Source organism: Mus musculus, chromosome 2, assembly GCF_000001635.26.
Source record: "Mus musculus strain C57BL/6J chromosome 2, GRCm38.p6 C57BL/6J".
Taxonomy (NCBI): domain Eukaryota; kingdom Metazoa; phylum Chordata; class Mammalia; order Rodentia; family Muridae; genus Mus; species Mus musculus.
Window position 1 is genome coordinate 93331687 of NC_000068.7, and position 23444 is coordinate 93355130.

Consider the following 23444-nt stretch of genomic DNA (forward strand, 5'->3'; position numbering starts at 1 on the left):
TCTAGTACCAGAGGCTAAGCAAGGGGAGGCCAGGCACCCTGGTGAAGAACCAGCATTCTGTTCAGCTAGACCAGAGGCAACATCCAGCTTGGTTGTCCAGAATCCCAAAAGGCTTCCCTGGATTTAAGTCACAAGACCCCTCTATCCCCAGAGCTGTTTACAGAGAGGGAAGAGGGGCCACTGAGAAAGTGGTTCATCTAAGGCCTCCATGAGAAGCTAACTGGTTGGATTTCAAATCTGCCCTTTCTCCTCTACCAGCCCCTTCCCACAAACCCCCCTAATATCTTGACTCCAAACCCAACCAGTCCCAAGTCCAAAGCACTAAAATGTCACTTAGATGGTAGGGGACTATTTCCAGCCTGGTGTGGAAGTTACCAGAAAACTGGGGGAGGGGTCCTTTCTGGATTCAGATCAGTCTGTCCTAGGTGCAAGTCCAGAGGTTTGTTTCCTCAAAGCTCCCTGGAGATTCAGTGATTGACTGGCATCTTGGTCTTGGGGACAGAGAGACAAAGAAATGAGCCTGGGCTTGGACTACTGAGAAGTCAGAAACTGGGGAATCTACCTGGAGTCCAAGAGACAGGACCAGAGGCAGGAGCAACTTTGGAAGGTGGAGAACCTCTATGTTGTCTTCAGTGTGAGGGCTGGGGTGAGTAAGGAGTAAAGAGAAGAGACAGCACCCAGAATCTGCAGGCCTTCGGGTTGGGAACATGCTAATACCCACGTTCCAGGGGTGGGCGGGGCTCTCCAACTAGGCTACACACACACACACACACACACACACACACACACACACACTGAGAGCCATTAAAACTAAAACAAACAACACTCTTCTTTTGTTTTCTGGCATGTCTTAAAGACAAACCCAGTGACAAGGGTCCCCACCCTTTCCTTTGCCTCTCTGCGTTGGCTCTGCCATTCCAAACAGAAGCCAGGCAGATAGGATGATCTGTCTGATGGAAACTTTGTCCTGGATGGGGGTACTAGCTGTATCCAATAAACACATGTGGTTTCTACCCAGGCTGAAGGCAGGACCCCATCTGTATCTTGGGGACCCATTCCCAACACCTGTGTGTGTGTGTGTGTGTGTGTGTGTGTGTGTGTGTGGTGGGGTATATGGAATAGCTTGGATGGTGAGCACGAATTCCTAGCAAGGGCACATGAAAACTTCAGTCGGTGTGAAGCTACGGTCTCTGTGAGCTTATCTGTACTCTCTTGGGGGAACAGAGAGAAGTTTAGTGAGAAGAGAAGGCACCAATTCCCTCCAAAGTCCCCTCCATAAGAACAGCCTTTCACACAACAAAGATGACCCTTTCCACCCACACAATACAGGAGTCTAAGAGTACAGGAAGGAAGAAAGTGCGTTTTCACCAGCATGTGGGACGTGATCATAGAGATGCATGTGGGACCTCAGGCCCAGGACATGGAGTGCTCTCGGTAATGGGTGAGGAGTGTATCCCTTTTGATGAAACTATAGAAATTCCTATGCCCCCAATCTACCTATGCCCAGAGAGAGGACAAATCCTGCCCACCACGCCCAGAGATCTGACCAGGACCAGGACAAAAGATGCCACTTTTACAAAAATGGCTGGGTTTCAGTAACTTCAAGTAAATCCAACTAATGTTCTATCCTATTGTCTCCATGCAGGCTTGCTGTTCATGTAAACTTTCTTTTGTTTTTCTGGGTGTAAATTGTTCACTCATCCTTGCCAGCAGCCCACCTCATGACACTGATCCGTCTGATCGTTGCACATCAGTCTCACAGTGGGTGCACCTCCGTCCGATTCTCTGGGACAAGGTGGGGAGCTCCTCCAAACAGACCCCACGCGCATTGCCTTGGTCCATCTGCGGTTCCATGAGCTCAGAAACTCAGAGAAGCTCCTAGGCTGGTCTGGGAAGCCGATCTGGCCAGGGAAGGGCGCCCCCTGGCGAGACAACTCTCCCAGCGCAAGCAGGACCCGGAGCCCGCGCGCGCCCACCTCGGCCAGCCACGCTAAGGAACCCACGGCCACCACACCCCACATCCGGCCGCAAGGAGCTCCGGACCCGCCCGGGAACCTCCTAGGTCTCCACATCCACGGAGCTGGACATCTTCCCGCGCAAGGAATGATAACTCGGGTGCGAGAGCAAAATCTAGGAGCGTTCTCCAGGCCCTGCTACCAGGGTCCCACGAAGGCGAAGAGCGCTCGGTGCCCCAGCCCGATCGGCTGTCCGCCGCGCCCAAGCCCGGCTCCGTGTCCCCCGTTGTGACCTGCTTGTGTGCAGGGTCACTTGGGCTCACCCCTTCACTCTCGGTACAGCCCCGGCCAACACACCGGCTCTGGGAGTCCCACCTGCCGCCTTACTGTCGCCTGAGCCCCCGAGATCGCTGGGCGCAGAATGGCTGCACCTGACCTGGGCGAAGTCGCGACCCGAGCATGCTCCGGGTCACTCAGTGCGGCGCTGTCCCCGCCCCCAGGGGAGTCGCTTCAGAACTTGGTGGCCGCTTACCCGAGCGTCCTGGGACCCGCACTGATCTGGGATCTCCCCCGAAGCGCGCGGTATCCCGGGGCCAGTACGCACAGAGGGGCTCAGTGATTGAATCCTACCTGGCAGAGGCTCGGCCGCGGGGTAAAGTTTCCCCAGGCGCAGAGTGCGCTCGCAACTTGCGGGGCACCGGTAGTCCTGCGCCGCGGCGCTGGGCTAGGCGTCAAAGCGACAAGGAGCGGCGACGCCCGCTGGGGGCCAGGGCCGGGCGGCCTGGCGTGGCTGGGCTTCGGAATCGCACAGCGTTGCGTCCGCCTGCAGCTTGCAGCCCCTGAGACGCCGGCGGCAGCTGCAGCGGCTCACCCGCCACCGCCGCCGGCCACACCTCCCGCCACCCTCCGGCCCGCCCTCCCGCTCCCTCCGCCCCAGCCTCCGCCCCTCCGTCTCCTGTCGCCACTACTGCCGCCGCGGTGCTGGCGCGTCTCCGGGGCGGACACGGCTCTCATGGTCCACGGCCGCTCTCTCACCGGGTCCTAGAGCGTGGTTTCTGGAACTGTGCTCTCCCGATGTCCTCTGCACTCCTAGCCTCAATGTCTGAATTTAGGAGATTGCTGGAGAAGGGTGAAGGTAGCACGCTAGACTGGGACATTTATTCCCTGGAAGCTTTCTCGCTGTTATCACACCGTGTGTGGGACTGCAGGGCTGGGGTGTGGGATTCTCCATTGCGATGTCGCGTCTTGGTTTCCCACTTACTGCCAGGGAAGTACCAGATAGAAACCTGTGCAGCAAGCTCTATTAGGGTTCATTGTTGGTGCCTCCCAACCCCATCCGCTGTAAACTATAGCACTGCTAAGGACCAGACCAGTGAGAGGCTCTCACTTCATCCTCTCCTCCACTGGGGTTCACTAAGACAGCTAACCTATGCTATACAGAACCCATATAAAATTCACAAGCAGGCACTCAAGAGCCACAACCTAAGAAAGACTGTCATGAGAAGGCTCAAATCGTTGGCAGCAATTATCAGTGTCTCAGCTTTGAAAAGTCCTGTGAGGCCACACACACACAAATCAAACTACACTCTACAGGAGACCACTTGGCCCACTGATCTCACCCAGGACAGACACTCTTTGACTTCAGTGTGGAACTTGGTGAAGTCAGGATGCTAGACAGAGCTTTGAAGGGTAAACAGAAAACCAGACTTGGTATTTTCAAGCCCACAGTCCAAGAAGTAAAATGTCTAAGGTCTCAGGGCTGTTCCTTTGAACCACTTCACAGAGAGAGGCCAAGAAGGGGATTTGACAGAGGGGCATGCAGTTTCGAGAACAGTGGACCAATGGCGTAGGTGTGGAAGTCTGTCAATATATAGATACCTCTTCAGCTTCCCAAACAGAGTGTGTGTGTGTGGGGGGGGGGGGTGGGGCACGGAACCCTCTGGCTGAGAACCCTCACAGGCCCTTAACTCAAGGCTGCTGCTGTAAAAGACTGCTGCATGGGCCTCCTGGGAACCAAGAGGGGCATCCCAGAAACTTAAGCAGAATCAAGCTGTGAGGGAAAAGGCCCAGGCTTGGCAGACAGGAGGGGCCTTTAAAGATTAAGTTTTGACAAAAGCAGGCACAGTGTAGTTTAGGGGAGACAGCACAAGCTGGGGGCCAGCAAGATGGCTCCCTGCTAACAGGTACTTGCCACCAGCCCTGACTCCTGAATTCCACCCCAGAACCAACTAAGTAGATGGAAAGAAGATTGGGCCGGCTGTACATCTCACGTCCAGTTAGGACAGTGGATCTAACTCCAGGCCTCCGTTTCCTTCTGCCTCCTTGAGAACGTTAGTCTGACTGGGCCCAAGGATGACGGCTGCCTGCTTAAGTGCTTTCTTTAAATCAGCACTTATTTTATATTTTGTTTTACTTAAACGAGTTTGTTTTTAAACAGTGATATGTTCTACCACGGCCATAAATGGAAGAGCAGTGTCGGATTGCTATAAATAGAAGGATATCATAAAACAAATACAGTGCGAATAAAATGGTGTCATTAAACTCCAACAACGGATCTTCAGTCATAATAAAAGAAAGTGTAACAAGATGCCGCTGGCTGCTTTGGCTAAGAAGGGCTGAGCATCGCAGGGCTCACTCCCACTTGGAGTCCAGTGAGCGCCAAAAAGGTCACTAAAGACACATTAGCAACCAGCGTGGGACACCGCACACCAGGAAACATGATACCTGTATAGCAGAGACAGAAAAGTGCCTTTTTTCTCCCCCAAAATGGGGACCCTGGAAGTTTAGTCCCATGAGACATAAGACCACATTTTGATGCTGGGAGAGCTAGTCTCCTATTCATAGAACAATCTTAGTCTTAGTGTTTCCACATGCAAAGTTGAGCAAACAACCTGTAGGGTCCCTTCAACTGTTCTGTCGGGAAACCAAGAAAGTTCCCCAAATGGTGGCTTATCATGAGGTTTCAGGCAGGCAATGAAGTATTCCAAGGGGATGGAGTGGGGAGGGGAGAAAGACAGCCCAGGGGTGAAATGGAAGGGCCAGCTAGCTCTGACCAAGGAGATGCCAGGTTAGCACAGACCCAGAAGCCGCCAGGTTCAGAAGGCCCAGGATTCCTCATTTGCCCACTCCAAAGAAACCCCATGGGGATTCATCGTAGTCCAGCTACTTCATTGTCTTCATGGGGATGCTGAGAAAGATTGGTGGGGTTGACAGATGAGCATGGCAATAACATGGGGCCTCCTGACTCCTGGGTCAAGACCTCCCAACTCCCTGCATAGGGAGGGGTTTGATAGTTAATACCGTCAATTTGACAGAATCTAGACTCATCTAGAAGCTGGATCTCTATTATGTCTTTGAGGGAGTTTCTGAATTGGGTTAATGAAAGTGGGAGATCCTGGGCAGCACCATTGCATTGGCGGGGGTCCCCGACTGAGTAAGAAGAAAGCACCCACATCTCATCTCTCAGAGCCTCGATGGCGTGTGAATGTGGCCAGCTGTCCTGCCTTCCCCACTGTGTCTTCCTGGTGATGGACTAGTGTCCCTTCAAACTGTAAGCCAAAATAAACCCTTGCTTCCATAAGCTGATGCTCGCAGGCATGTTGCCACGGCAACAGGACAGTAATACTGGAAATATGGAAGAAATGGAGCTTGAAAATGCTCATCTCTCCCCTCAAGGAGGTTTTATTTTATTTTATTTTATTTTATTTTATTTTTGGGTTTTTTTCTCTAACACCTACAAGAAAAATCCCAAAATGTCCCATTGGCCTAAAAGTCTCAAGTCTGTCACAATCAGCTTGGACTGCACAAGTCAGGTGCTGGGACTCAGCCCCTAGACAAGGAACACATGGGCCAATGACATCCTGCACAAAGAGCCCTGAGCCAGTAGCTAGGAGCCTGCAGCCTGGAGCTCTGCCCTCACCAGGCCTCAGTGCTCCCAACTGGAACATGAGACCCCAGATATGAACATGGGTTCTGGCTGGGCCATCAGACCCTGCTCCAATACCCTGAGAATTATGAAAAAGGGCAGAAACACCATCTCCTCTCTCCAGCTCCACTGAGGTCTTTGTCGTGAGCTCTGTGCCATGGCAAACTACTTAAGATTTAAAAGAGCATGTGTCTTTACAAAGAAAGGGTTTGAGAGCATAGGAAAGAGTGGCAAGAGACTCCAGCTTTGTAATATTAAGGCTGTTAGGCAGTGAGCTTCTTAAGGGGCAATGCTGCCTTGCATCTCCAGCACCCCAGGTGGAGGCTGCCCTCAGGATTCAACCCCGCTGTCTGGAGTAGGCCACTCAAAAGCTCTGGTCTTTCTTCCTTCTTTCCTGCCTTTCTTCCTTTCTCCTCTCTTTGTATGTTTGTGGGGTGTGTGTGTGTGTGTGTGTGTGTGTATGTGTGTGTGTGTGTGTGTCGTGTGTATGTGTGTGTATGTATAGTATGTGTGTGTGCATGTGTGTTGTGTGTGTATGTGAGTGTGTTGTATGTGTTGTGTGTGTGTACATGTGCATGTATGTGTGCATGTGCATGTGTGTGTGTAGGGCACAGCAGTACACATGCCCCAACACACCTATGACTCTCAGAGGACAACTTCGTGGAGCTGATTCTCTTCTACCTTCACGTGATTCCAGGGACTGAACTCAAGTAGCAAGATTTCCTTCACTAACGTCTTATTCTTGCCAGCCCAAGCCACCTAATCTTCCCAGAGACACCATGGTGGCCAGCCTCCTGGCACTGTGGGTGGTGATGTTCTCAGGGAAATCTCAGGCACGTGTTCCGTACTAGGGAAAGCTACTCCTGAAGGACACCTGCTAGCGCAGGCTCTCCCCACCCCAACTCCAACCCCCAGGTGGTTGACCTCCCAGTCTAATCTAGCTTCCCCAAGGCACTTGAAAATTTTAATCACTGCCTCCTTGATTTTTTTCCTGAATTGTCTCCTTTTATGTGTAATTTGCAATCATTTCCCAAAACATTGACAGTTCATTAAATGTACACTCAAGAGTGATTGCATTTGTTTATCTTCCCAAAGCCTCTCACAGAAATGAATTCCCAGGTCCCAAGGACGCCCCCGAGTTTGGAGGGATGCATGTGTGCATTTTCAGGTCCTGAAGCAGTTGTCAACCCAAGACTTTCTCCCATTTTTCCAATGCACTGCTCCAGCCCACAGCCCAGCCAAGTCTTTGAGGTTTTAGCACAAACCCTCCAGGACCCACTGCCTCCTCCCACCTGGGATGCTCTTGAAAATAGGAGATATTTGAATTCACTTGTGTACACACACACACACACACACACACACACACACACACTTTTCAGGAAAAGGGCAGGGGTCTGGAGCCTCTACTGGGAGACGCCATCATCCAGTTTCTTCTTGTGCTTTGTGGCTAAGCTGTCCAGAAAGCAAGTTTGAGAATAACAACAAGAATCCCTACCTAGGAGGTACCTGCTGCCCTCCTGTACCACTGAGTCCCACTGTGGAGTTCACAGAGCATCAGGATGGAGAAGTCTAAACACACATGTGTTCTGGTGTGACAGTGCAAGCTTGTGTATGCGAGTCATCCATCCTGCCTAATGACATCTTTGTTTTCCAGAGGGAGGCCGGTTATATTTCTAAGTGAATGATCTGATCATGCCTGACTCCGTGGGAACAGCAGGTCCACGGGCCAACTGCAGACTGACCCTCCGAGCCTTTCACCTCCAACACCTGCATCTTACTCTTGGCCAGCAACCAGCTTTGCTTTGACAGGCTGTGTTTGCCACAGCACAGCCCGCTTACCTCCCCACTGTGGTCTGCCAAATAGGACAGACACGCACACAGGAAGAAAGGCAAGGGATGAGGCTCCAGGCAGGGAGAGCAAACAGACATTGTTTATAACAGACAGACAGACCATGATTTTGATCAGAAGAAGAGCATCCCAGGTCAGAATGGGAGCGTGTCTTGGCCAAGTTTGCTCTGCCAGGCAACATGCCAAGGGCCACACCCATGGCTGCAATTCATTCATCTCAATGTTAGCTTTCCCTTCTTTCTGGGTTTCCTCTGGCTCTGCAACAGTCCACTGATTCCTTACATTTATCCCAAGCATGTAAAGCTCTAATAAACCAGAGACAGGCTTCTGTCTGACCACTCCCCGGAGACAGAGGAGCAGGAGCCAATTACAAGGTAGATAAGCATCCCAGGAGAGTTCCTTACAGATGCCGGCCCAGTACAAACAGCTGAGCTCCATAAAGCTCCCCAGAATGTTTGCTTAGTGGCTTGGTTTTGAAGAATCCAGCCTTTGCTGCAAGACCCTGAGAATCTTCAGTTACAGCCCAGAGCACCGCAGCTCAGGTCTGCGCATGCATGAGCTAGCTGCTTGGCAACAGCCGTATCCCAAGGTCCATTCACAGTGCCTGGCTCTTCAAAGGGACTCAAAAGAATATTTAGTGAATCAAAACATGAAATAAGTGTGGCTGGAGAGTTGTGAGAGCGCTTGCCTAGCACACACGAACGAGGCTCTGGATTGCATCCCCAGCATAAGTCAGGCATGGTGGTACATGCCTTAATCCCAGCACTCAGGAGGTAGAGACAGGGAGATCAGAAGTACCAGTTGCTGGCTACATAGGGAGTTGGAGGCCAGCCTGGGCTACATGAGACCCTGAATCAAAAAAGAAAAGCAAATAACCAATAAATATTTAGCATTAACAAACAGAATTAAGAGGTTACAACCTTTGGGGTGGGGGGACACCACATAACATAGTCTCTTCACAAACAACATTCTACAAAGACCTGATATCAAAGCCAACAGACTACATTGTAGGGCTCTAACTCGAGTAAATCTATTAGAGTGACCTTGGGGTGCAGCTCAGTGGTAGAGCTCTTGCCCATAAGGCCCTAGGTTTAATCTCCTTTGCTGAATTTAAAAAATGATTGGTTGGGTATATGAGTTGATGGGTGGGTAGATAGACGGATAGGTGCATAAGTGGATGGTTAGGTAAGTGGTTAGATGGATGGGTATATTGAAGAGTGTAGATATAGATTAAGGGATGAGTGGCAGGTGGGTAGGTGAATGGGTGGATGGTGTGCATGGATATTTGGTATAAATTCATGGAAGAGTGGATGAATGTATGGGTAGATGGACTGGATGGATGGATGGATGGATAGATGGATGGATGGATGGATGGATGGATGGATGGATGGATGGATGGATGATGGATGGATAAGTAGGTGGATGGATGGATGGTGGATAAGTGAGTAAAGGAATGGATGGATGATGGATAATAGATAAGTTGTGGGTGAGTCTATAGCTGGATTTGTGGATAAGTGGGTGGATAGATGGATGAGAGAAAAATTAATGGGTAAATAGCTAGTGGGTGGGTAGATTTCTTTGTTCCTTTCTGGCTCTTTTGGTCTGTCTTCCTCCGTCTCTCTATCTATCTCTCTTTTGTGTTTCTGTCTGTCTTTCTGATTTTCTTTCCTTGTGTCTGTCTTTTGGTGTCTGTCTCTGTCACTCTGTGTCTGTTTCTATCTGTCTGCCTCTACCTCTTTCCATCCCTGGTTCACTTTCTCCTGTTCCTCTCTCATTAGTCCTGTATTTCTCCTAATTTCACTCTCCTTTCTTTTCTGGCTTTCAGGAAAGGGCTGGGGCTTGGATACCTCATACTGCATAAAGCATAAGGCCATGGTATAGTGGCCATTGAGCCATGGTCTGCCACACGAATGATCCCCTTTCTCACACCAATCCCCTGGCCTCTGAGATCCTGTTCCCTGTCTCCCATCCAATGCAGACAGTGGCTGTAGACCTGGTTCTGTTCTCCAAGCATCTGACAGAAGGGAGGACATTGCAATAGTTACCCAGTGGTTCTCAGAGGCCACAGGGGAAGTCCAGAGCTGACGGCATGAACTAGTCCCAGTCAGGACCCAATACATCTCTGGGGACCCTGGAACCTGGAACTCTAAACAGACCTCGTCTCCTTCTGACATAAACTGGAGAGGGCCACCCAACTTTCCAAGGGACTTGGCTGGTTGCTTCTTTGAAAAGATGTTAGAGTCATGGCAAGCTCGATCTATTGGGCCCTTAACCTGGATGAAATAAGCCAAGTGTGGGAGTGGCCTGGGGACAAGTGCTGGTCTCTCACTGATAGTCATTCAATGTAGAGGACTCTGGACATCCTGATCTCCTGTGTGATGGGCATCTGGAAGGCTTCTAGGTAACAGGGGACTTAAAGAGTCCATAGGGACAGAGAAGAGACAACTGGCATTTAAGGTAGGGAGACAGTTTGTGCAAAGGTCCTGGTTGGAGAAGGGTGTGATGTGGTCATTGTTAACACTTTGGAAGTTGTAACCCTAGTGATTTCTTCATCATCTGGCATACAGATACTAAGCATATTCTTTGTGAAAGGATGGATTAATGAATTGAATGGATTGATGATTGGATGGATGAATGAATGGATGAATGGATGGATGAATGAATGAGATGCTGGAGGTTCCCTGGAGGCCAGAGACTTAAGGACAATAATGACTGTTTGAGAAAAGCTGGAAAGGTGGATAACCTACAATTGCACAATGTCTGAGTCTGGGTAACTTATATGCATGAGAATATGTTTGGGTCACTTTTCTGAAGTTCAAGTGTCTGGTACTGGCGTCTGGCCTTCATGGTGTGTCATCAGTACTGGAAAGGAGTGGAGCAAGAGGAATTGGAGTGAACTGGAGACCAGCTCTGTTTCAAGCCTTTACAAGACAATCCTCAAATGCCTAGCTAGAGTTTTAGTTGACATATAACTGATTGTGCACATTTCTGGGGAGCCACGTGGTCATCTGAAACACAATACAGTCCACACTTATCAGAACATGAGATTGGCATTTCTTGGACTAGGATTGGGTCTTTTGTAATAACATCTATCCACCACTCCTGAAGATGGACCTTCATCACCTAATGTGTTTCATGAGTCCCCTATTCTATTGCTGCTGCTCTGGGACCCAGGTTCTGAGCGGCAGAGTGTGCAAATACACACTGTGATCCCAGCATCTAGGAGGCAGATGCAGGATGATGGAGAACTCCAGACATGCCTAGGTTAGAGAGAGACTATGTCACAGGAACTTAGTTAATCCAAGTCCCAGCAGGCATGTTTCTTAAAGACTTTCTGCTCAAGAGAAAAGCTCTAGGGACATTGTGGCTTGGCCACCCAGGGTTTTCTGTGTTTGTTATTGATTTGTTGGCTTGTTCCTTGGTTGGCTGGGGCTGATGCTTCAGTTGGTAGAGTGCTTGAGTTAGAGACTCCAGCTTGAGTCTGGAAGACAGTCACTGGAGTTCGAGGGCATGTGTGCCTCTGTATAAATTGAGACTTACAGGAAGGGAGATGGGTTATTTCAGAAGAAATGCAGAGGAGCTTGGAGATTTGCCAGACCTCATCTGTGACCTGGCTTCAAGACTAGAGGAGAGGATGGCTGAGCCACTTATGGGTCATTTACACAGAACTAACCTCACTCAAGTTCCTAATTCTGGCTTTTTGGGGCATGCACCCTTGATTGACACACACCTAGGTAGGTTGAAGGCTTCCAGTCTTACTGTTGCTGCTGCCTTTTAAAACTCAGTGTCTGGAATCTCCACTTCCACATCACTGGCTTAGCCTGGGTTTCATCCCCAGTGCCTTATATACCGGGCATGGTGGCACATACCTATAAGCTTAGCACTAGGCAAGTGCTAAGTAGAGGCAAGAGGATCAGAAGTTTAAGGTCATCCTTAGCTATATAGGGTGCCAGAGGGCAGCCTGGGACACGAGACCATGTCTCAAACAAATGGCAGACACAATGGTAACTTGAGCCTGTACCCTGAGCACCACCCAAATCAAACTCTTGCCCTCTGGAAACTGCCATGCCAACTCCTGAGTTTCAATCCACAACACCAAGCCACTGTTCCTCCACCCACATCAAAGTTAGATAATTTTCCAAAATCTGCTGTCATTGGATGCTTCTGCTCATAGTGGACAGAGACTGGGCAGAGCTGTGGTCATGGCTGATGTCCTGCTGGTGACGGGGAGAGATGAGATCTACTGTAACTTGTGATGGGCCAGAGGCAGCACTCAGCACTTCACAGTCCTGTCAATCCTCAGCAGAGACTGAGAGAAAGAGCTGTCCTCCTGGAGTATCGCCATGGTAACTGAGACCTCTCCATGCCTTGGGCCCCTTGAGATGCCTCTGAGGTTCTGGCTCCCTGAGTCCAGGTCTCAGACCTGGTCTTCTTGGCCCAGGCTCCTTCTCTGAATCCTTGTGTCCTGTGACAGACTAAGTTCACAGAGTTTCAGAAGACTGGACTTAGGTACCATCCAAAAATGTCAGGGCCGATGAGAACCTGGCCAAGTCTGGAGAGCTGAGACTTCCTGCCATAGGAGGAGAAGGCCTGAGGCCAAGAGCAAACTCACTCACTCACTGTCTGATGTGAGACTCGGGCTGCTTTCTAGAGCATGGAAGAGGGGCTCCCCCAGCCTGTCTCCATCTCTGGGTAAGATGCAAAGAAAAGTCCTGGTTCTAAGAAGCCCAAACAGACAAGATGTTTTGTTTTCTTTTAAAGGGGATGGGAGTGGGGGTGGGTTAGACACTTATCCACTGAGCTGTTCTCAACCCCTAGTGAAAGTTTAAACAAGATTTTATTAGTGTATATTAATCTACATAATAGTGGGTTTCATGGCGACATTTCCATTACATCTACTTAATGCATTTTAATCATACTCGACTGTGGCGACCCTCTCTTGTGCCCTCCCCTACTTGCTGACCCTGTTCCTCTTCCTTTTTGACTTTCATATCTTCTTTGTGTATGACCAATGAGTTTAATTAGAGCTGCATTCATGAATCTGGGGGAGGGGCTATTTACAGAAGCATGAGCAAATTTCCACTGGCTACACTACTAAAGAAAATACCTGTCCCTCATCCCAGCCACTATCTGCCCACGGATGCTCAGGGAGGAGTGAAGCCTCACGAGCCCCTCCTCCATGACAGAAGTTTGACTGGTCTTGTCTTGTGCTGGACTTGTGTGGATGATCACAGCTGCTGTGAGTTCCAGTGTTTGACAGCCATGCCCTGCTATGAAGTGTTCCTCCATACTCTACCTTGTCCCCCAGCTCTTGCTCTTCCCACCCTCTCTTCCGCTAAGTTCCTTGAGCCTTGGGGAAGGGGCAATTTAGATGTCGTGTCTTGGACTGAGTATTTGATAGTCACTTAATTCTCTCTCTCTCTTTTTTTGGATATTTTATTTATTTACATTTCAAATGTCATCCCCCTTTCAGGTTTCACCTCTATCCCATCCCTCCTCCCCCTGCTTCTATGAGGGTGCTCCCCCACCCATTCCCACCTTCCCGCCATGGCATTCCCCTACACTGGGGCATTGAGCCTTCACAGGACCGAGGGCCTCTCCTCCCATTGATGCCAGACAAGGCTATTCTCTGCTATATATGCGGCTGGAGCCATGGGTCCCTCCATGTGTACTCTTTGGTTGGTGGTTTAGTCCCTGGGAGCTCTGGGGGGGGGGGCTGGTTGGTTGATATCCTTGTTCTTCCTATGGGGTTGCAAACCCTTTCAGCTCCTTCAGTCCTTTCTCTAATTCCTCCACTGGGTTCTCCATGCTCAGTCCAATTCTTAACACTTTGGCCAGTCATGGGTCTTTCTGGCAACTGATATCCCATTGAGACAGCAAGTTTCTCTCACCAAGGCTGGGGAGCACTGGTCTACAGCATACACACAAGCATTTTAGAAGGCAATTTGTCAGGCACATCATACTCATTTGGGGGGAAAAAAAGACAGTGGCTTCCCCAGTAGGACCTAGGCACTCCACAGCTATAGTTTTTTTTTCCCTTGCGTAAATAGAAGTGCAGAACTAAAATGAGATGTTATGATTCGGCGATGATATCAAGAACCAGGTTCCCTCCAACTTTCTGTGTGTATCTCTCTCTTCTTTGCCTCATGATAGCAAAATGGCTGCAGCAGCTCTAAGCTTAACCTGCCCAGGTGTTTCCCATGGGCCCAAAGAGAGTGACTCCCTTTTGATGATGGTAGTGTCAGGATTCACTGCTCTCCATGCAGCTGGAAGAGATTCTCCTAGGTTTACAGTTAGTGTTTTCTCCCTGCCTCTTTACTGGCTCTTCCTCTGGCTGTGCCTGTGTTTTGACTTCTCTTTTTCTCTCATCTCTCTTCCTTCCTCTCCCCTCTCCTCCTTCCTCTTATCTTTTGAAACAGAGTCTCATGTTCCCAGCATGACCTTAAACTTAACTCGTAGCTAAGGAAAGCCATGAGTTTCTGACCTTTCTGACTCTGCCCCCCCCCCCACCCCCCGATCCAGGATGACAGACCTGTAGTGTTGTGCCCAGCTTCTGAAGTCTGCTTCCTGAATCTCCTCTGTTGGTGTAAGTTCCCAATCTAACGCCTCATTTTAGCTTAACGCTCTCTTTAAAGGCCCAGACCCCCAAGGTCAGATATGCACAGTCACTCTCCGAGGAATGGGAAGTTAGGGCTTCAGTGTGAGTTTTGAGAGACCTTGGGTCAGCTGTGATACCTGCTAGTTCACCAAACATGGGCTGCTCTCTGGTTTCCTACTAGGGCTTCCTCTAGCTGTGAAATGAGTGCAAAGCTTCATCTCAATCCAGGAACTGTGTGAAGTAACAGGAGGTGGGGAAGACAAGATTTCCCCCAAAGGCCTGAGGACAGGGAAGATGTTCTTAGCAGCCACCTGCTTTGCTGAGGACTGGGACAGTTGGTTATATCAGGGATAGCACCAGTCACTGCAGGCCTGGTCTCCTCCCATGGATCACTGAGAAAATGGCCTACTCTGGTCTGCCAGGTGACATCTAAACTAGAATAGTCACAGCTGATCCTGAGCAGAGTTACTTGGTGGTAAGGACACCAGAAGCAGTAAGATGGACCCACCTCGGGGCAAGAAATGAAGCACTGTGACTGGTGGCAGGCGGGACTACTGGGAGAAGGTTCTAGAATAATACTTTCTCTCCAGCCATCGTCCATCCCTATTCTGAGTCACAACGGGAGAGCTTTCTTACAGCTGATTCCAGAAAATTCCTTTTTACCCTGCTCTTTTAGAAATGGAAGATAAAAGAATGGAGAAGTGGACCGGGCACTTCCCCTGCCTGACCCCTCAGTGACCCCAAGCCTTCGTTCAATCTCTCAGTCTCTCATTTACTCCATGGACGGAAGTCTACGGAGTGCCTGCAGACAGCAGCTATTGTGAGCTCCAGTGACACACTGGAGAGGAAGCCAGCGCCCTGAGTCTTGGGGTGGGCAGCAAGGAAGGGTCCTTCCAGCCAGATTTAATGAAAATCCACTCTGACACAAATGTCAGATCTGTGTCTAAGGGACCTGGGATCTGAGAACTTGAAAGATTGGGGCAGACTACAGTCTGATGCTGTAGTTCATTTTATTTTGGTCTCAACGTACCTTTATACTTGGATGTATCAAAGAGAGCAATGATCCAAGGAAGGTTGTTTGCGTTCTGAAAAACAAACATGATCCGAAAAACATGTAAATAAACATCAGTGGGCACATATTAAGCATTAACAGAGCAGCCCTTTCCCAGAACTGTCTCCGGACAGACCAACTTTAACACAATAGCCTGGCGTGTACTATAGATCATATCTGGGAAAGCACAAAAACAATGCAGAAGGCTGTGGTCAGATTTGGGGTGCAGTGAGGACAGCACTCTGCACTCAGCATGTCCTTCCACCAGATCAGACTCTATAGCTGTGTCCTGACATCCAACAAGAATAAATATGTCTTATAAACTAAGTGTAAATGTTTGTCACAGGAGGCATGAAATTGCATCCAAGAGCAATCCAGGGTACAACATGCACCTGGGGTCAAAGGCCTCTCTCACATGGAGTTGTTTACCATGGAGTTGTTTACCATGGAGTTGTTTACCATGGAGTTGTTTACCATGGAGTTGTTTACCATGTATTGTTCCTTTGACCGAGTTCTGACAGAGCAGGGATGGAGAGCGAGAGCAGAGTTTCACTTCACCTGGGAGTCCAAGATAGAGCCCCTGAACAGTGTGCACCTGGGATAGGTCCACATTGATGAAAATCATGAGAGACCCCCAAAGACAGTCAGAAGCCAATAAAGCTTGGGAGGGAAAAGCCAAGCCCTCTCGGAGGCTGCACAAAAGTCTGACATTCTTTTTGAATAGGAAAGGAAACCACTGGAAAGCCGGGCATGGTGGCGCACGCCTTTGATCCCAGCACTCGGGAGGCAGAGGCAGGTGGATTTCTGAGTTCGAGGCCAGGCTGGTCTACAAAGTGAGTTCCAGGACAGCCAGAGCTATACAGAGAGACCCTGTCTCGAAAAACCATAAAAACAAACAAACAAACACTGGAAAGTTCCAGAAGGGAAAAGGCGCAGTCTGATTCTGGATGGTGGAAACAGAGGTATGTCCCATAGTCAACCCCAAGCCTGTGTGGAGCTATTCTATACTCATTTGGTCCACTGCAGATTGGAAATCCTATTAAGCTAAGTCCAAACCATGCCCTTCCCATTAGCTTTGACATTGGCAGCTAAGCCTCCGTGAATCCACTCTGTACCTCTGAAAAGATAACACGTGATGTCCTCCATGGAGGACGAAGGCACAGGGATCCTGCTTCCCAATCTTCCAGTTCTAACCAACAGCCTATAGCACTCAACCTGCGGCAGGTCACTACTACCCAGCCAGTGAGGCTGCTTCCTATTGGCTGGTAGCCTGGGGAAGCTGACAGCCGTGGGAGAAGCCTGGAGGTTGAGGACTGAGAAGAACTTTGGACGCGGCCTTGGTCGCCGCTGCTGAGGGCTGCATTCTTCCTGCAGTCCCAGAATGATCTGAGCAATGGGTCCTTTCACAGGCAAGCCTTCAGCTGAAGTCAGCTGCAGCCTTGTCATGAGAGGGCATAGGCAGAAGTGACTGGGGTCCTTACCCACAGACGCTATGAGCCAAGGCATGCAGGGTATATTAAGACACTAGGCTTTTATTGCCACCCAGCAACAGTAGCCCATACAGGGTGATGTGTTTAGACTGTCTATTGTTTAGAGGGTGAGACATATGTCTGGGTGAGAGTAAATGAGTCTCTCTCTCTCTCTCTTTCTCTCTCTCTCTCTCTCTCTCTCTTTCCAGGCCCATCTGGATCAGGTCCAAGTCTCCGTGTATGCTAACCAATAAATCTATACCCAGCCCACACAGAGGTTTCTCGATAGAATGCTTCCTCATTAATCAGTCCCTCTCTCCGATTAAGGACAATCTATACTTCTTGAACTTGGCCAGGGTGAGGCTGGGGGTTTGTTAAGATCCCAAGCTTAGAAGGGCTAGACTGAGCACTTGGTTCTGAGGGAATGTTCCTGTCCCCCAGGGTCTCCCACTTACCTATGTCCTACTGTATGATGTTTGGTTCATTTTGTGTTGCTATACTAGAATGCCTGAAGTTGGGTCATGAGATCAGAGATTGATTTCTTAGGCTGGGCGGGGGTCCAAAGTCGAGATGTGATGAAGACCTCCGTGTTGGGGGGAGGAAAGGAGAGAAAGAGAGAGAGAGAGAGAGAGAGAATGGAGGGCTTGCACAAGTACACAGGCCAACCTCGTCTTTTGTCAGGACTCCATGTCATTGAGCTGTCACCCACTCCCACAGTACCCGTGTTAATCCAAGCTCCAGGGCAGACTCATTGTAGCTGATCACCCCACTATGTTTCAGAAATGACCTGTCCCCACAAGCTCACGTGTTGAGGATTTTGTCCCCTGAGGTAGAATTACTTTTAGAGATGGTGAGGACTTGGTGAGATAAGACTGTTATCCAGCTTGGGGGGTGGGTGTCACAACCCGTGTCCAGAGTCAGATCTGACTACCTGTCCTCAACAAGCCAATAAAAAGAGTCAAATTCAAAGTGGGAAACACCACAAGGAGATTTAGTCGGTGTGGACATGGTGGGGAGAGGGACAAAGAGAGCCAGTGACCTGCTCCAGTCCATTTCCAGGGTTCTGAGGTTAAATCAATGTTTAAATAGAGGGCTCAGAGTGCGCACATCCAGGTAGGTGAACCTAGTTAAGATGTGGTTTTAACATCTTATCTGGGCTTCAGTCTCATTTTGTAAGATAGCCAATTCAACTTATTTCAGGGAAATAAGTGCCCCTTTAGAGTATCTTCACTCCTGGCAGGCTGGTTTCAAGACCTCACAGGAGGAAGTGGGTCACTGCCTTTGTAGACACTGTCAGGTGCCTTCTTCAATCTCTGTTTCCTATCTACCCTGTGAAGAAACTCTTCAGCCCTCTTCTACTGTGCTTCTCTGGTAGGTCAGAGCGCCAGGAGACCACAGCCTGGACTAAAGCTGTGAGCTTTCTAGGGAATTTTATCCCACCCAGCTCCACCAAAGTCCCCCTGAGGTTAATTCTCCTCACTCTGAGAACTGAGCTTGCAGACAGCAAAGGGCCCACAAACCAAGGTGAACTTCTACTTGTCTTACGGGAATAACAGTCCGATGGGGAAGAAGGAGAGTCTGAGGCCCCCAGTTATGGCAGGGTGCCACCCGACAGAAGTTTCTAGGACAGCCCTATGTACTCCAGGGGCTTCAAGGGTAGAGCAAATGTTGCAGTCTCCTGCAGAATAAGGGTTCAGAAAACAGGTCACCAATGAGGGTGACAGGAAGCAGCAGCCTCCCTAACAAGTCTGGAAGGCCAAGGCAGGAATGGCAGATCTCAGAAATGGAGTGACAATTCTCAGGGCAGGAGCAGCAGGAGCTGAGGAAGGGAGTCTGGTGAGTCTCAGGAGCAGTTCTCTAATGGACAGAGCTGGTCAAGAGCTGGACCCTGGCTGGTATCCAGACTGACAAAAATGTTGTGTGCTCCCACATTATATAGAGCCCAGTGGGCTCTGATTGGCTGGGCGTGTGTGCATGCAAATAAGTAGAACGGGATGAATTATATGAGAGATGTCAAAACTGGACAAGAGAAAGCCTCCAAGAACCTGTTTCTTTTCTTTTTAAAAAACATTTTGAACATATAATTATCTTTTCATTTATATGTAGGTGTGTGGTGTGGTGTGGTGGTGGTGGTGGTGGTGATGGTGGTGGTGTGTGTATGTGTAAATGTACACACATTGGGTGTGTACACATGTGTGCAGGCACCACAGGAAGCTAAAGGAACTAAGTTTCCTGGAACAGGAATTATGGACAGTTGTGAGTTTCCTGGGAACAGAACTCAGGTCCTCTGAAGAGCAGCACACACTCTTAACCACTGAGCCATCTCACCACCCCTCCCTCCGACAACCTGGGCTTTTAGGTAGAGCCACTGAAATCCCAGTGACCTCTCTGACCTTGCAGCAGAAGAGAGGAAAGTGTGAGGAACCCCACATTTCCCTGCTTTCCATCTCCAATTGCCACTGGACAAAGTAGTCTCCTGTCCCGGGAGTGTGGGCTTGGCTTTGGCTGCAAGGACCGACATCATGGCTACCCTGCAGTAGGCTAAGTGCAGCCTACTCCTGCTACCCTGCTTCTACTCTGAGGTTCCCATTGCCTGCTCTGGCTCTTCAGGCTGCTGTTGGAAACTCTCTTGCTACTGCCATCAACCAGAATGACCATTGGGGATCCCCTCTTACCCTTTTCACCACCTCTTAAGGTGCCGAATTTGGGGGTAAGTTTTGAACTCACGGAGTTTAGAGCCTCCAATTAAGCATAGGAATGACCCTGGGCCAGTTACACCCCAACTGCACACACAAAGAGACCTTGGCAAGGTTTATCCTCGACTTCCCCTCTTTCTGCTCACTCCTCTAGGTTACCCTCCCTCATTCGTGGCTTAGTCAGCCAGAAGCTCTTGGTGACTGGCTGGACCACTCCAGTGCACAGCCTGTCTGTGCTGAGTTGCCCATACTGCCTGTGGTGCCTGATATTGGAGCCAGATCTGTGTCCTGTGCCTTGCCTGCTTGACCCCATTCCCACACCAGTCGTGAGTCACCCTTTACAGACGCCTGTGATTATGGCTGGCACTCTGGAGGAGGCCAGGAGTCAGCTGCCCGCCTTAGGTCTGTCCACTGTCTCAGAGGCAGGATGTGCCTCCCCAAATGCTTCCCGGGTACATATGGGGACAAAGTGTCTCGCCCTCTGTCTGTGACACCTGGTCTCTCCCTCTGCTCTCTGGTTGTGCTCTCTTCTGACCCCCTCCCCCTTGTCAGGACATGGCTTTAGCCTCCATTCTCTCTGTACCGACTCCCATGGTTCCTAGGACACCGGCTTCTCCCACTTCTCAGCCTCCTGCTTTCCTGCTGTGTGGCTGCCCCAGCACCTCTAACCACCTATCCCTTCAAGCTGAAAGCCTACACTCTCACTTTCCAGAAGATTCTTAGCCTGTGTGCTCCTACCTCTGCTCCCCTCACAGGTAGTGGAAGGCCAAGCTCTGGCAGGTGTTGGATGGGGTGACGGGGAGGACAGAGATACAAAGCAGACCAGAGGAGAAAGCCATTTCCAGATGAGGTCACTGAGCACAAACTGTGGGCCAGGCCTGGATCTGGAACATCAGTTTCCAAGGGCAAGGGGGGGCATGAGAATAGGAAACAGACACTACAGCCAACATTATAGACAGGCAAGGGCTGTGGCCTCCTGACACTGAATCTGAGAGTCAAAAGCTCCCAGGAGTGTTGGCTCTGCTCAATGACCTGAGGAGAAGCAGTGAGAAGACAGGGAAAAGCATGGTGTGGGAGGCAAGAACAGAGACCGTGAGGAGGGGCCATGGCTATGAAGAGCAGTCACTATGGGAAGGAACAGTCACTGTGGGCAGATGGTCACTACAGACAAGCGTGTTCTCTATGAGCAGAAATAGACATCATGATCAGGAACACTTGCCATGGGCAGGAACAGTCACAGTGTGCAGGAACAGTCACCATGGGCAGGAACAGTCACAGTGTGTAGGAACAGCCACCATGGGCAGGAACAGTCACTGTGGGCAGGAACAGTCACAGTGTGCAGGAACAGTCACCATGGGCAGGAACAGTCACTGTGGGCAGGAACAGTCACCGTGTGCAGGAACAGTCACCATGAGCAGGAACAGTCACCGTGTGCAGGAACAGCCACCATGGGCAGGAACAGTCACTGTGGGCAGGAAAAGTCACGGTTGCCAGGAACAGTCACAGTGTGCAGGAACAGTCACTGTGGGCAGGAACAGTCACAGTGTGCAGGAACAGTCACCATGGGCAGGAACAATTGCTCTGGGTAGGAACAGTCACAGTGAATAGTGACAGTCTGTGGTTGGAAACACCCATCGTGGGCAGGAATAGTCACCATGGACAAGAACAGTCAGTGTACGCAGGAACAGACACTTTGGGCAGTTATAGTCAGTGTGGGCAACTAGTTACAGTCAGCGTGCATAGGAAGAGTCATTATGAACAAGCACCAAGAGCATGGGCAGGAATAGTTGGCATAAGCATAAACAGTGTGGGCAGTTACTTACAGTCAGTGTGGGCAGAGACAGTCACTGTAGAAGGATGAGCAGGAACTGTCACATCAGCAGAAACAGTGACTGTGAGCAGGAACAGTTCTCACAAGGAACAGTTGCTGTTAGGGAAACAGTGGAAGTAATCAGAAAACAGCTGTCATGGGCAGGGATGGGCAATGTGGGCAGGGACGGGCACTGTGGGCAAGAAGAGTCGCTGAATTAGAATTAGTCCCTGAGTTCAGGGGTCATCCCTGTGGGCTCAAGAACAGCCCTAGGCAGGGACAGTCAGCATCACAGTAGGCAAAAACTGTTGCTGTGAGCTGCAGGGACAGGTACTTGGGTGGAAGGCTCCCTGTGGGCTGCAGGCACCGTGGCTGTAGGAAGCATCCCTGTTAGAACAGTCATGGGCAGGAACAAACACAGTGGACAGAAGGAACAGCCCCCGTGGAAGCAGAGTACAGCCACTGTAGGCAGGAACAACCACTACAGGCAGTGACAGTTGTTCTTCATGGCCCAAACTATCCGTGTGGGTGGCAGGAATGGCCTTGTGGGGAAGCAGGGGCATAGAGGCACCAGGGAGGTGGGTTTGGGAGTGACAGAATGAAGAGGACCACGGTTGAGGTATTTAAGGATCTGTGGACGGAGAGACATGACCTGCTTGGTCAACTACAGCCCACAATTTGAGACCCCATGAGTGCTGCCCCCACCTCACAGAAAGACCCTGTGGCGTCAGGCAGGCCTCCCTGTCTCCAAAAGAGATAGGCCTATTATTTAGCACCCACAGCCTCCTACTCACAGGTGCAGGCCCTGGCCTCTTCCTGCTTCCTTCTATTCTTCTGGCCTGTCCACACTGCAGCTGTGGCAAGGCTGGAGGCTCAGAGAGGCTGCCCCAGCCTCCCAGCTCCCTTATCTCTCTCCGGCAGCATTTCCTGCTTAGGGAGATAGGGAGAGACGGTGGGCCCTACCGATGGGGGTGGGGGAAAAGGCACTGGGAACTTGCTCCCTCTGCCACTGTGGGATGTCCAGGTATGGGGGGGGGGGCTGAATAGATATGATGATGTGAAGATGTGCCTAGCTCTATAGCTCTTACCCTGCTCCACCCATGACAATGGGACAATGATGGTATTAATCGGAGTTCTTTTGAGGAGCTGAACTGACTATAGATAGATAGGTGATAGATAGATAGATAGATAGATAGATAGATAGATAGATAGATAGATAGATAACTGCTTTTGCAGAGGATATGCTGCATATGCGTTTGCATGCTCGTGCGTGTGTGTAGGGGGAAGGCCAGAGAGAGACAGGGGATTTATTAGAATGGTGTACAGGCTGTGCTGTCTACCAAAAGGAGGTCCAACCTTAGTTGAAAACCATGAATAGTCATCACAGTGCCATCACCCAGGGATAGTGGACGTCATAGCCTAAGACAGATCAGGAGGTGGGCAAGGTCACAGCAAAAGAAGGCATGGAGGGGCCACCCTCTACTGAGCTCATGCCAGCCACCACAGCAGGATTTCTTGGGAAATTTGTTTCTGGCATCCTGGTGCCTTGGACTTCCAGAAGGATCTGAGCTCTGAGTTCTCAGCTTATATCCCCCTGAATACACAGGGACAAGGGAACTTCTGTAGAGAAAGGCACAGAAGAAACCTCACAGTCTCTGCCCAAGGCTTTTGGAAGCCTGAAATGTCCCTTCCTAACCAGGTCTCAATGGGACATGCTAGAGTCTCTTCCCATGACTTTAAAGTGAATCAGCAGGAATGACATCAAGAGGGAGGGGTGGTGGCAATGGGCCTTTCCGAGTCATCACAAGATAGTTCCTTGATGCATGTACTATCTTATTCAATGAACAGTTTTCAAGCACCAATGTGTGACAAATACAGTTTGAGAGGGGACTGTAGGAAGGAAGGGCCCTGACTGTTAGAGACAATAAAGCCAGCTGGGCAAGATTAATGTGGTTACTGTTTGTGATGGAGGCCACAGAGCTCTGGGAAGGATGGAAGACTAGCTACTCTGGGCAAGGGACCAGACAAAGGAATGATTGCATGGGAGCACTGTCCTCACATTTGTATAAAAGATTTACTTTTAGTATCTTC

At 50.1% G+C, this 23444-nt stretch overlaps 1 protein-coding gene and 1 long non-coding RNA gene across 8 annotated transcripts in view; both read right to left on the minus strand.

The window, feature by feature from the left end:
* Positions 1-2865, minus strand: part of Tspan18 (tetraspanin 18) — a 132792-nt gene extending 129927 nt beyond the window's left edge. The window contains exon 1 of one of the 3 annotated variants that reach the window (XM_006499475.4): positions 2586-2865. The gene's annotated coding sequence lies outside the window, so the exon portion shown is untranslated. Of the gene's footprint in view, positions 1-2330; positions 2524-2585 lie in introns of those variants that run through there. The other 2 variants (NM_183180.2, XM_006499476.4) reach the window with 2 other exon arrangements.
* Positions 2866-7092: 4227 nt separating this feature from the next.
* Positions 7093-22236, minus strand: Gm32745. Of its 5 annotated transcripts, XR_001783411.1 has the most exons (5): positions 22148-22236; positions 21367-21470; positions 15358-15412; positions 11460-12204; positions 7093-8578 (listed from the first exon to the last, which is right to left on the minus strand). It is a non-coding gene; the product is annotated as a predicted gene, 32745 (long non-coding RNA). The 5 variants fall into 5 exon arrangements; XR_866561.1 differs by lacking the exon at positions 7093-8578 and having other exon boundaries at positions 9406-12204; XR_001783410.1 differs by lacking the exons at positions 7093-8578; positions 11460-12204; positions 15358-15412 and adding an exon at positions 20701-21008.
* Positions 22237-23444: the final 1208 nt, after the last annotated feature.